Here is a 13063-nt window from a genome sequence, read left to right on the forward strand (position 1 = left end):
TTAATCTACACGGAGAAAAAGAAAACGTGCACAGATACCTTCTCCCCAGACGTGGATCAGTTCGTTGCCGCCTCCCCTCAGGGCACAGGAAGGGTTCAGGGTCAGTTCCCCACACAGTGTTTCTGACCCTTTTCCTCCTCAGGGGAGGACTCCTCACGTTTTTCCCCCGCTCCAAGGCTGATGGGAGAGTCCTTCAGGAACCCCTGGGACATGAGTCCCTCCCATGGGGTGCAGTCCCTCAGGAACTGCTCCATCCCGGGCTGCACAGAGTCCCGGCTGCTGCGGGAACAGTCACCTCCTCTGCCACGGGCTTTGCTCTGACATTGCTCTCACCTTCTCCTCTCTCCTCTGCAGGTCTCATTTTTTTATATTTTTGCAGTTTCCTTTCCCCTTTCTTCACTATGTCACTGGCAGAGGCACAGGCAGGACCAGGGTTGGAACCAGGGGAGCTTCCAGCAGCTTCTCACAGGAGCCACCCCTGTGGCCTCTCAGCTTCCAAAACATCCTGCACCAACCCAAGACATCTGGAATAACCCACCTACGGGACAGTTTATTGCTTGAATTAGATAAAAGAGGACTAAACAAAGAATAGTAATTTTTTCCTATATTTTCCTTTCAGTCTGGGCTCTAAAGACCAATGGTGTTTTGGCAAGAGGATGGGATAACTCCCTTATTTCCACTTCCAGTATAATTCTGTGATTTATAATTTCCATGCAAGTTATGAAACAAATCCAGTTGATATTTCAATGAGTTCAGCATGTGTAATACTGTGGGGAAACAAACCTCAGACTTAATGACTGATGATAGAGGTTTCGAAGTTAATACAGTATTTTCTGTTTCTAAGCTCAAGTAATATTGAACACATATATATATATAAATGAATATAAGTGTAATTCCAAAAGTTATTCACAGGTCTAGGTCCTGGGGTGCATGGAAGAAGCTGTGTAAGTAAAATAGCTCTTGGTGTCCTGTTTATTTCTCAAATCTTAACATACTGCCTTTGAGTGGAACAGTGTGCATGACCATAACTGCTGAGTCTCTTAAATATATAATATGCAGGGTTTCAAATGGAATTAAAAATTTGGGGTGACCTTTTTGAATCCTGTTCTGTGCTCTGTTAGTCATAGGCAACCAAATGACTGCATCATTTGTTGTGTCAGGTTTTAGATTCTGAAGGACACTTTGTCTTCAAGGACAGCATTGTCTTTCTGTCACAGTTTAACACTGGCCTGGCAATTAAACCGAGTAACAGATGCTCTCTCTTAATCCCTCTCTCCTCCCTGATAAAGAAAGGAGAGAATAAGGGAGAGAGATTGAGGGGTTGGAAACTAAGCTACACAGCTTTAATGAAACAGTAATGATAAATAGGAAAAATTACTAAATATATACAAATATACAGGAAAATTGATACCACGTTCCTTCCCCCCTTTACTCCAATAACTCTCACGTCACCACCGAGGCCGCAGGGCAGCCCTGGGAAAGTCTAGGCTTGACTCCTGGAGTCAGCAGCAGTCAGGAGCTGGAGGCAGGAACACACAGATATGGGCTGGCACAGATCAGGACCACAGGCAGACGAACGGATGGAATCCCCCCAGGATGCCGAAGCAAAACAGGAAACGGGTGAAGAAACGGTAGCAGGAAGGGCAGGAAGCACAGGAAGCTGGCTTGACCCTTGTGATCCCTCAAATTTATCCTGAGTATGACGTGGTTGGGATGGAATACTCTGTTTGGTCAATTCTGGCATCTATCTTGTCCATTCCTCCCCAAAGGAGGGCTGCAGGTGGGACCTCTTTACTTCTTCTGGAGGGTAAAAGTTTTCCTCAGAGCCAGGCAGTGTCCTTGGCTCTGCATGCCAGTCTCTAGCACTAACTGTAAACATCGAGTGTTATCAGTCCTAGAAGCACACACTGTCTGAGAAACTTGCTGTTAATTTCAGCAAGTGCAACTACTTACAAGAGACTTAGCTGAAAGCAAAAGTACAAGACAGAAAATCACCTTTATTCTGGCCCAAACCAGGACACTTTCCTTTTGTCTTCTCCAAGTCACTGAGTTGCCGACTCTCTCAGTGTCCTCATAGGAAATTGGTTGCTGCTTCTCCATCCTCTTTCTTAAAGGAAGAAGAGGTTTTGTTGATCAAGTTAATTAGGGGGTGGAAGAGGGAATTCAAAAAGCAAGAATGACAAAACAAGGGTGACAATTCCATTCACTCATCCAAAGGAGAGGTTGGCAGAAGGGATATAGTCAGAAGTGGGTTTGTGGAACTTTTGGAGAGAAGACGTTCACTAATGAAGTTGATCAGTGAGGTTGATGATAAAGTTTGGATTTTTTTAAGACACCTGTACTACCTTCAGTGAATGTGAACTTTCAATGTAACTTCATACACCAGAGATGGAGTTATGCAAAGTGATAACATAATCCTCTTTAAGCAAGCTTTTTGTCCTGAAATAGCCCTGAATTGATAGAGGATCTTCTCCATGTTTTTAGGTCAGTTCCTGTTTTCTGCTTTATTTGCTATATAGCTCCAGGTTGGTCAGCTGAATATTGTAAGAGGAAATAGTGGATTGATTCTCCTTCTGCATTAAACTCAGAATCATATCATAGAACCCCAGGCTGGTTTGGGTTGTAAGGGACCTTAAAGCTCATCCAGTTCCAAGCCCCTGTCCATGGGCAGGGACACCTCCCACCAGCCCAGGTTACTCCAAGCCTTATCCAACCTGGCCTGAGACACTGCCAGGGATGGGAAACAGTAGCAGACTTTATCCCCCCCAGTTGTGGAGAGCACTAGAAGATACAAAGCTCTTACTCTTGACTTTTTCTAACCTTTTGAAGGAAGAATCCTCACATCTGGCAAGAGAAAGGCTCTGGTGTGAAGTCAGCAGTTGAGCTGTTCTTCTGTCTCGCGACCTTCAGCATGTGCGCTCTTGCCCGTCACCCAGAGCTCCTGCATGCTGCCTCTTGCCCAACTTGTAATGAGGGACTTATTACTTGTAATGAGGGACTACTTACAAGAGACTTAGCTAAAAGCAAAAGAACAAGACAGAAAATCACCTTTATCCTAGCCCAAACCAGGACATTGTCACGGTTTAACACTGGCCCGGCAATTAAACCGAATAACAGACGCTCTCTATTAATCTCTCTCTCTCCTTGATAGGGAAAGGAGAGAAAATAAGGGAGAGAGACTTATGGGTTGGAAACTAAACTACACAACTTTAATGAAACAGTAGTGATAAATAGGAAAAATTACTAAATATATACAAATATACAGGAAAATAGAAACCACATTCCTCCCCCCTCTCCCCCAATAACTCTCACGTCACCACCGAGGCTGTAGGGCAGCCCTGGGAAAGTCCAGGCTGGACTCCTGGAGTCGGCAGTAGTCGGGAACCGGAGGCAGGAACACACAGATATGGGCTAGCACGGATCAGGACCACAGGCAGACGAATGGACAGGATCCTTCCAGGATGCCGAGAAGGAAAGGAAGCAGGAAATCAGGAAAAGATCTGGCTCGGCCCTCATGATGCCTCAAATTTATACTGAGTGTGACGTATATGGGATGGAATACTCTGTTTGGTCAATTCTGGCATCTATCTTATCTGTTCCTCCCCAAAGGAGGGCTCAGGTGGGGCCTCTGTACTCCTTCTGGAGGGTAAAATGTTTTTTTTTCAGAGCTGAGCAGTGTCCTTGGCTCTGCATACCAGTCTCTGGCAGTAACTATAAACATCAAGTGTTATCAGTCCTAGAAGCACATACACTGCATGAGAAACTTGCTGTTAATTTCAGCAAATGCAACTACTTACAAGGGACTTAGCTAAAAGCAAAAGTACAGAAACAGAAAACCACCTTTATCCTGGCCCAAACCAGGACATTCCACCCCTTATTCCATACCATTTGCGTCATGCTCCAATCATTACTATCTCTTATTCTTAAACATACTATACAAAAATTATTACTATCTCTCAGTGCTAAAATTCACTAAGTAATTCAGTCTACAATTGCAGATGTCCATCTATTGTAGCAGATTCTCAAAACAAGGAGCAATTTTACAGTTCATGTCCATGGTCCACAAGTTGCAGGTTGCAGATGCTAATTTCAAGGAAGTTACTGGATGCCAGCCGATGAACCTAGTTTGGCTTCATCACCACAAAATCATCCTGAAAAACACTTATAGAACACTGTTAGTTTATGCAACAGTTCACATAACAGTAGTTATGGTGGGATACGAGTTCATGACTCCCAAAGAGTCCATGCATTACTGATTAAGCTAGACAAACAGAAATTAGGAATTCTCACCTAGTGTTAGATTCCCTTGTGGTACACATTGTACTTCTCCATCTTTCATCATCACCCACCAAGTGTGTCCAGGCCCTTGAGCGAAAGCAACCCCACGAATGGGTTTACCTTTGCCCGAGGCAGGATAAATCCAAACTGTTTTCCCTAGCAGATTCTTCTCATGCACCACAGGCACTTTGTCCCCATCTACTGTGTGTAGAAGATCTGACTGAGCAGGACCAGCTCGATTGATGGAACCCCTGGTATTAACTAACCAGGTGGCTTTTGCCAAGTGCTTGTCCCAATTTTTTGAAAGTTCCACCACCCATTGCTTTTAAGGTAGTTTTTAACAGACCATTGTACCTTTCAATTTTACCTGAGGCTGGTGCATGATAGGGAATATGGTATATCCACTCAATACCATGTTCTTTGGCCCAGTTATTTATGAGACTATTTTTGAAATGAGTTCCATTATCTGACTCAATTCTTTCTGGTGTACCATGTCTCCACAAGACTTGTTTCTCTAGGCCCAGGATAGTGTTCCGGGCTGTGGCATGAGGCACAGGATATGTTTCCAGCCATCCTGTACTTGCCTCCACCATTGTAAGCACATAGCGCTTACCCTGGCGAGTTTGAGGCAATGTGATGTAGTCGACTTGCCAGGCCTCCCCATACCTATATTTTGACCATCTCCCTTCATACCATAGAGGTTTCAACCTTTTAGCTTGCTTAATTGCAGCACATATGTCACAATCGTGGATAACCTGCGCAATAGAGTCCAGAGATAAATCCACCCCTCGGTCACGAGCCCATCGATATGTTCCATCCCTGCCTTGATGACCTGAAGCATTGTGGGCCCATTTGGCCAAAAACAGTTCACCTTTATGGTCCCAGTCCAGATCTATTTGGAACACTTGAGCAGCCTCATCTGCTCGTTGGTTGTTTCGATGTTCCTCGGTAGCTCGATATGAAGGTACGTGGGCATCTACGTGACGCACTTTTACATCAAGTTTCTCTAACCTAGTAGCAATGTCTTTCCAAAGTTCAGCAGCCCAGATAGGTTTATCTCTACGTTGCCAGTTATTTTGCTTCCACTGCTTTAACCAACCCCATAAGGCATTTGCTACCATCCATGAGTCAGTATAGAGATAAAGTCTCGGCCACTTTTCTTGTTCAGCAATGTCCAAAGCCAATTGGATGGCTTTTACTTCTGCAAATTGACTTGATTCACCATCTCCTTCATCTGTTTTTGCAACTAGTCGTGTAGGATTCCATACAGCAGCTTTCCACCTTCGATGGCCTCCTACCAGACGACAGGATCCATCAGTGAAAAGAGCATATTGTTTCTCACTCTCTGGTAGTTGGTCGTATGGTGGGGCTTCTTCAGCCCGTTTTACCACTTTTCCTGGTGGCATTCCAAAGTGTTTGCCTTCTGGCCAATGTGTTATTGCTTCTACAATTCCTGGACGATTAAGTCTTCCTACCCTAGCTCTCTGTGAAAGTAAAGCAATCCATTTACTCCAGGTAGCATCGGTAGCATGATGGGAAGATTCTCTACCTGTGTACATAAAACCCAGTACAGGTAATCGTGGCACTAGGAGGAGCTGTGCTTCAGTACCAATTACTTCTGAAGCAGCTCTAACTCCTTCGTATGCGGCCAATATCTCTTTTTCAGCAGCTGTGTAGTTGGCTTCGGAGCCTTTGTAGTTTCGACCCCAAAATCCTAGAGGTCGGCCTCGAGTCTCTCCTGGAGCTTTCTGCCAGAGGCTCCATGAAGGACCATCACCTCCATCTCTGGTGTAAAGAATATTTTTGATGTCTGGCCCTGTTCGAATTGGTCCAAGGGCCATTGCCTGCACAATCTCCTGTTTAATATTCTCAAAAGCAGCTTGTTGTTCTGAGCCCCATTTAAAGTCTTTCTTCTTCCGGGTAACCTCATAGAGAGGTTTCACAATCTGATTATATAAGGGAATATGCATTCTCCAGAAACCAACAGTTCCTAAGAAGGACTGAGTTTCCTTTTTGGTAGTTGGTGGGGCCATAGCAGTTATTTTGTTAATCACGTCCATTGGGATGTGGCGACGTCCATCTTGCCATTTAACTCCCAGAAATTGTATCTCTTGTGCAGGTCCCTTAACCTTGCTCCTTTTAATAGCAAAACCAGCCTCTAGGAGGATTTCAATTATCTTCTTACCTTTCTCGTAGACTTCCTTTGCTGTGTCACCCCACACAATGATGTCATCGATGTACTGCAGATGTTCTGGAGCTCCACCCTTTTCCAAGGTATCATGGATCAGTCCATGGCAGATGGTAGGACTGTGTTTCCACCCCTGGGGCAGTCGATTCCAGGTGTACTGGACACCTCTCCAGGTGAAGGCAAACTGTGCCCTGCATTCTGGTGCTATAGGAATAGCAAAAAATGCATTAGCAATATCAATAGTAGCATACCACCTGGCTGCCTTTGACTCCAGCTCATACTGAAGTTCTAGTATGTCCGGCACAGCAGCACTTAGTGGTGGTGTAACCTCATTCAGGGCACGATAGTCCACTGTCAGCCTCCACTCTCCATTAGGCTTTTTCACTGGCCATACAGGACTGTTAAAGGGTGAATGAGTCTTGCTGATCACTCCTTGGCTCTCTAATTGCCGGATCAGCTTGTGAATGGGGATCACAGCATCTCTGTTGACACGATACTGTCTACGATGCACTACTGAAGTAGCAGTTGGCAGCCGCTGGTTTGTAGTTCTCAGCAATCCCACTACAAAGGATTTATCTGAAAGGCCAAACAAAGTATGCAGCCATTCTGCATTCTCAGTCTTAATAGCTGCAGTACCAAAGGACCAGCGGTACCCTTTCGGGTCCTCGAAATCACCTCCCTTGAGGTAGTCTATGCCAAGGATGCACGGAGCATCTGGACCAGTCACTATTGGGTGTTTATGCCACTTTATTCCAGTGAGGCTCACATCAGCCTTCACAATAGCCAGTTCTTTAGATCCCCCCGTCACTCCAGAAATAGTGACGGAGTCTGTGCCTTTCTGATTCGATGGCATTAGGGTGCACTGTGCACCAGTGTCCACCAAGGCTTTATATTTTTGTGGCTCTAATGTGCCAGGCCATCGAATCCACACAATCCAATAGATTCGGTTGTCCCTCTCCTCCACCTGGCTGGAGGCAGGGCACCTCTAAGCTTGAGCACATACAGCATTGTCAGTATGTGCATTACTGGAGCTTGCATCCCCAGTACTCACACCTGATGTGCATGGATCTTGAGTCACCAGCATTTTTGGATTGGGTAACTCTACACTGGAGACTTGAGCAGCCATCTTTTTAGAAGGACCTCCTTTTGCCTTTGGCTTGCTTATCAACTCAATCACTCGGTCCTGTAGGGCAGCAGTAGGTTTTTTGTCCCACTTTTTCATGTCCTCCCCACACTCACACAGGATTACCCATAGGGTCCCTCTTGCTGATTTCTGTTTCTCTCGATTCTGTCTCATAGGAGGGCGTCTCCTCTTAATGGCTGCAATGCGGCGTCCTCCGTCTGTCTGAGGAGAAGGGGGTGAATGCAGTTTCTCAGATGCTCTCTTGATAGCTGAGACCCAGGCCCGATGAGGGGCTGTGACAGCCTCTTCACACTCTCGTGCAGTTTTAATCACATCACCCACAGTTGTATCCACTTCTGCAGGAACCCATAGCAGTACTGATAGAGTATGGTTAAAAGGTGATGGTGCAGCATGCACAAACCTTTGCATCATAGGTTTAGGGCATGGTACGTGATAGGGATCTTCAATGTCATCATTATTATAGATCACGTCTCGCACAGCCAATTCTTCGAGATACCTGATAGCTTTTCCAAGTCTGGCTGCTTTGATCTGTGGGCAGTCTATTTCCTCTTTATAGGGATATCTCTCCCTTACAGCTGACAAGAGTCGTTTCCACAGACTGGTAGTTCCAGCCTTTTCCCCAAATGCCCGATCAATACCTGCATCTTTGGCTAGGGATCCCAACTGCCTGGCTTCCTTCTGAGTTAATGTTATGGTAGCAGCCCCCTCATTCCAGCATCGGAGTAACCAAGAGAGAAGTGGTTCACCTGAAAAATGGCTGTAGTCTTTTCTCAGAGTACGCAAGTCTCTCATGGAATAGGGCTGAGCAGATTCTGAGTCTGAGTCCTCATCTGACTCTGCTCTAGGGAATGCTGTACGAGGAGAGGCAGTATCAGTATCCTCTGTTTCCTCTATCACCTGGTCATCTTGTTCAGACTTGGAAGGGTTACGGCTCGTTTCTGATTTCCCTTGTTTTCCTTTTCTCCTAGTTACAGGGTTAACAAGTAACTGTGTGGGCTGAGGGGGAGAGGCTGAGGCATCTGCAGCAGTGGCAGCAGCAGGGCTTGCTTTCTGAGCAGCAGCAGTGTCTGTGGGAGTAGACACAGCAACTGGAGCTGTAGCAGAAACACTGGCGACGCTGGCCGGCCTTATCTGAGTTGTGCCCTTGCGTGAGGGGGGGTGAAAAGCGGCTGTGGAGGCAGGAGTGGGGGTGCTCTCTGTACGAGGAGCAGCTCTCACTCTCTGAACAGCAACTCTCGGCCTCCGAAAAGGCATACTCAATCTCATTACTGTGGTTTTTGTGTTACTCCTCACCAATATATGAGAGAAATTAACAACACCCACTAGAAGATTGAGAGATGAAATGCTACTGTTACTAAAATCAGGTGGAGTCAGCCCAAAATACGATGGAATGTTATAATTTCCCAAATTAAAACTGGGAGTGTAATTACCAACCAAGTTTTTTATCTCTGTATGAAACACTACTGCACCATGCACCACGATATACACCAGTACTGAGGACAATATTGCAATGATGGTTCTTAAGCAACTCTTACGAACGAAAACCCACATAGCAGCAGCAATTCCAGCTGCGAAAAGACAGATTGCATACCCTAAATACCAAAGGTACGGCACGATTGGTTTAATCTCCAACCCTGTGAAATTTCCAAAGAACAAGGTCTGATTCCAGCTCAGGAAAGCCATTTTTTCACTGGAGTTGGAATTCAAACTGTTCAGGCAATTTAGTCAAAATTTAAACTGGACTCGAGCCAATTAGCTCGGTCCCCACGTTGGGCGCCAATAAATCTGTCACGGTTTAACACTGGCCCGGCAATTAAACCGAATAACAGACGCTCTCTATTAATCTCTCTCTCTCCTTGATAGGGAAAGGAGAGAAAATAAGGGAGAGAGACTTATGGGTTGGAAACTAAACTACACAACTTTAATGAAACAGTAGTGATAAATAGGAAAAATTACTAAATATATACAAATATACAGGAAAATAGAAACCACATTCCTCCCCCCTCTCCCCCAATAACTCTCACGTCACCACCGAGGCTGTAGGGCAGCCCTGGGAAAGTCCAGGCTGGACTCCTGGAGTCGGCAGTAGTCGGGAACCGGAGGCAGGAACACACAGATATGGGCTGGCACGGATCAGGACCACAGGCAGACGAATGGACAGGATCCTTCCAGGATGCCGAGAAGGAAGGGAAGCAGGAAATCAGGAAAAGATCTGGCTCGGCCCTCGTGATGCCTCAAATTTATACTGAGTGTGACGTATATGGGATGGAATACTCTGTTTGGTCAATTCTGGCATCTATCTTATCTGTTCCTCCCCAAAGGAGGGCTCAGGTGGGGCCTCTGTACTCCTTCTGGAGGGTAAAATGTTTTTTTTTCAGAGCTGAGCAGTGTCCTTGGCTCTGCATACCAGTCTCTGGCAGTAACTATAAACATCAAGTGTTATCAGTCCTAGAAGCACATACACTGCATGAGAAACTTGCTGTTAATTTCAGCAAATGCAACTACTTACAAGGGACTTAGCTAAAAGCAAAAGTACAGAAACAGAAAACCACCTTTATCCTGGCCCAAACCAGGACAGACATTGGGTTTGCGGCCGCCCCCCCGCACCTCCCCCCGCGTCTTCACCCTTGCGTAGCTAATCCTCCTGTAATTTTTCTGCCACATGGCCACCGTGTGTAAGATGTCCAACCTGGGGGTGACCCCAAAGAGCTCGGGGTGCAGCTCTGCCACCCCCCGGTGTTGGTCCCAAGGGCCCCTCAGGGTCCCCACTAAAAAGGATTTATCTGAAAGGCCAAACAGAGCATGCAGCCATTCTGCATTCTCAGTCTTAATAGCTGCAGTACCAAAGGACCACCGGTACCCTTTCGGGTCCTCGAAATCACCTCCCTTGAGGTAGTCTATGCCAAGAATGCACAGAGTATCTGGACCAGTCACTATCGGGTGTTTATGCCACTTTATTCCAGTGAGGCTCACATCAGCTTTCACAATAGTCAGTTCTTTAGATCCCCCTGTCACTCCAGAAATAGTGACGGAGTCTGTCCCTTTCTGATTCGATGGCATTAGGGTGCACTGTGCACCAGTGTCCACCAAGGCTTTATATTTTTGTGGCTCTAATGTGCCAGGCCATCGAATCCACACAATCCAATAAATTCGGTTGTCCCTATAAATCTGTCATGGTTTAACACTGGCCCGGCAATTAAAGTGAGTAACAGATGCTCTCTCCCTTATTCTCTCTCCTTTCTTTATCAGGGAGGAGAGAGAGATTAATAGAGAGTGTCTGTTACTCAGTTTAATTGCAGAGCCAGTGTTAAACCGTGACAGATTGTAACAACACAAATCCCTGAAAACCATTCTGAAAGCAGCTTCTGAGCTGTCCTTTTAAGAGAATCAAAGTCAGAAGTTTCTCAGAGATACTTGTTTGTGCACTCAGAACAGATTCAAGTATCAAGCAAACAATATTTTCTTTGGGATTATTTTTAGTTATTCAGTTATCATTTCAGCTATGCAGTTCATTACTAGCTATTAGGGCATATAAAACTCAAGTTCCTTTACTCCTGAGTTTCACCACAAATCAGGTTCAAGCAAAGTCTATTTGTAAAATGTTCTATTTACCTGATGATCCTCTGAGCTGCATACTGATGAAGTGAGTGGAACTGTGCTGACATATTTGCTAAGGCTGCCAGACAATTTGTATGAAGGTACTTGTCCTATCAGAAAGAAAAAAGAAAAAAAAAACCCATTAAATTGTTCTTTTGATACACAATAACACCTATGGCAGGAATCATTCAAAAGGCTGAGTAATACACCACAGAATCACAGAATGTCAGGGGTTGGAACGGACCTCGTTGCTTTAAAGGATGTGGTCAAAAGCATAGAGCAGAAATTTAAAGTGTATGTACTTTGGGATGTTTTAAATATGCTTTTCTTAAAGTATACTTATAAAAGAATGATATGTGTATGTCTTCCTATCTTTAGCAATGCTGATTTACAAGATCACAGGTGCAACATACTGAAAGACATTCTTCTCCTCTCCCTTCCTCTCTCCTTTTTATTGTCTTATCCTAAAATTTTCTGCTTCCTAACTCATCTCCCTATTAATTGTTTAAAGCATTCTAGATATCCCACAACTATAAGCCACAGGCAGACGAACGGATGGAATCCTCCCAGGATGCCGAAGCAAAACAGGGAACGGGTGAAGAAACGGTAGCAGGAAGGGCAGGAAGCACAGGAAGCTGGCTTGACCCTTGTGATCCCTCAAATTTATCCTGAGTATGACGTGTATGGGATGGAATACTCTGTTTGGTCAATTCTGGCATCTATCTTGTCCATTCCTCCCCAAAGGAGGGCTGCAGGTGGGACCTCTTTACTTCTTCTGGAGGGTAAAAGTTTTCCTCAGAGCCAGGCAGTGTCCTTGGCTCTGCATGCCAGTCTCTAGCACTAACTGTAAACATCGAGTGTTATCAGTCCTAGAAGCACATACTGTCTGAGAAACTTGCTGTTAATTTCAGCAAGTGCAACTACTTACAAGAGACTTAGCTAAAAGCAAAAGTACAAGACAGAAAATCACCTTTATCCTGGACCAAACCAGGACACAATCCGAGCTATTATTCATAGAATCATAGAATTGGCTGGGTTGGAAGGGACCTCAGAGATCATCGAGTCCAACCCTTTTACCACCGTTGCGGTTGCTAGACCATGGCACTGAGTGCCACTTCCAGTCTCTTTTTAAATATCTCCAGGGATGGAGAATCCACTACTTCCCTGGGCAGCCCATTCCAATGATTGATCACTCTCTCCGTAAAGAAATTCTTTCTAATATCTAACCTAAATTTCCCCTGGCACAACTTAAGACCATGCCTCTTGTCTTGTTGAAAGTCGTCTGGCAAAAGAGACCAACGTCCACCCGGTTACAACCTCCTTTCAGGTAGTTGTAGACAGCGATGAGGTCTCCCCTGAGCCTCCTCTTCTCCAGGCTGAACAGCCCCAGCTCTCTCAGCCTCTCCTCACAGGATCTGTGCTCGAGTCCCTTCACCAGCCTGGTTGCCCTCCTTTGGACCTGCTCCAGGACCTCGATATCCTTCCTGAATTGGGGGGCCCAGAACTGGACACAGTACTCGAGGTGTGGCCTCACCAGGGCTGAGTACAGGGGCAGAATCACTTCCTTGGACCTGCTGGCGACGCTGTTCCGGATACAGGCCAGGATGCCATTGGCTTTCTTGGCCACCTGGGCACACTGCTGGCTCATGTTCAGCTTCCTGTCTATCCAGACTCCCAGGTCCCTTTCTGCCTGGCTGCTCTTCAGCCACTGTGTCCCCAGTCTGTAGCGCTGCATGGGGTTGTTGTGGCCAAAGTGCAGGACCCGGCACTTGGCCGTGTTAAACCTCATCCCACTGGAATCAGCCCAACTCTCCAGTCTGTCCAAGTCTCTCTGCAGAGCCCTCCTGCCTTCCAGT

The sequence above is a fragment of the Calypte anna genome, chromosome W (genome assembly GCF_003957555.1).
Source record: "Calypte anna isolate BGI_N300 chromosome W, bCalAnn1_v1.p, whole genome shotgun sequence".
In the NCBI taxonomy this organism is placed as follows: Eukaryota; Metazoa; Chordata; class Aves; order Apodiformes; family Trochilidae; genus Calypte; species Calypte anna.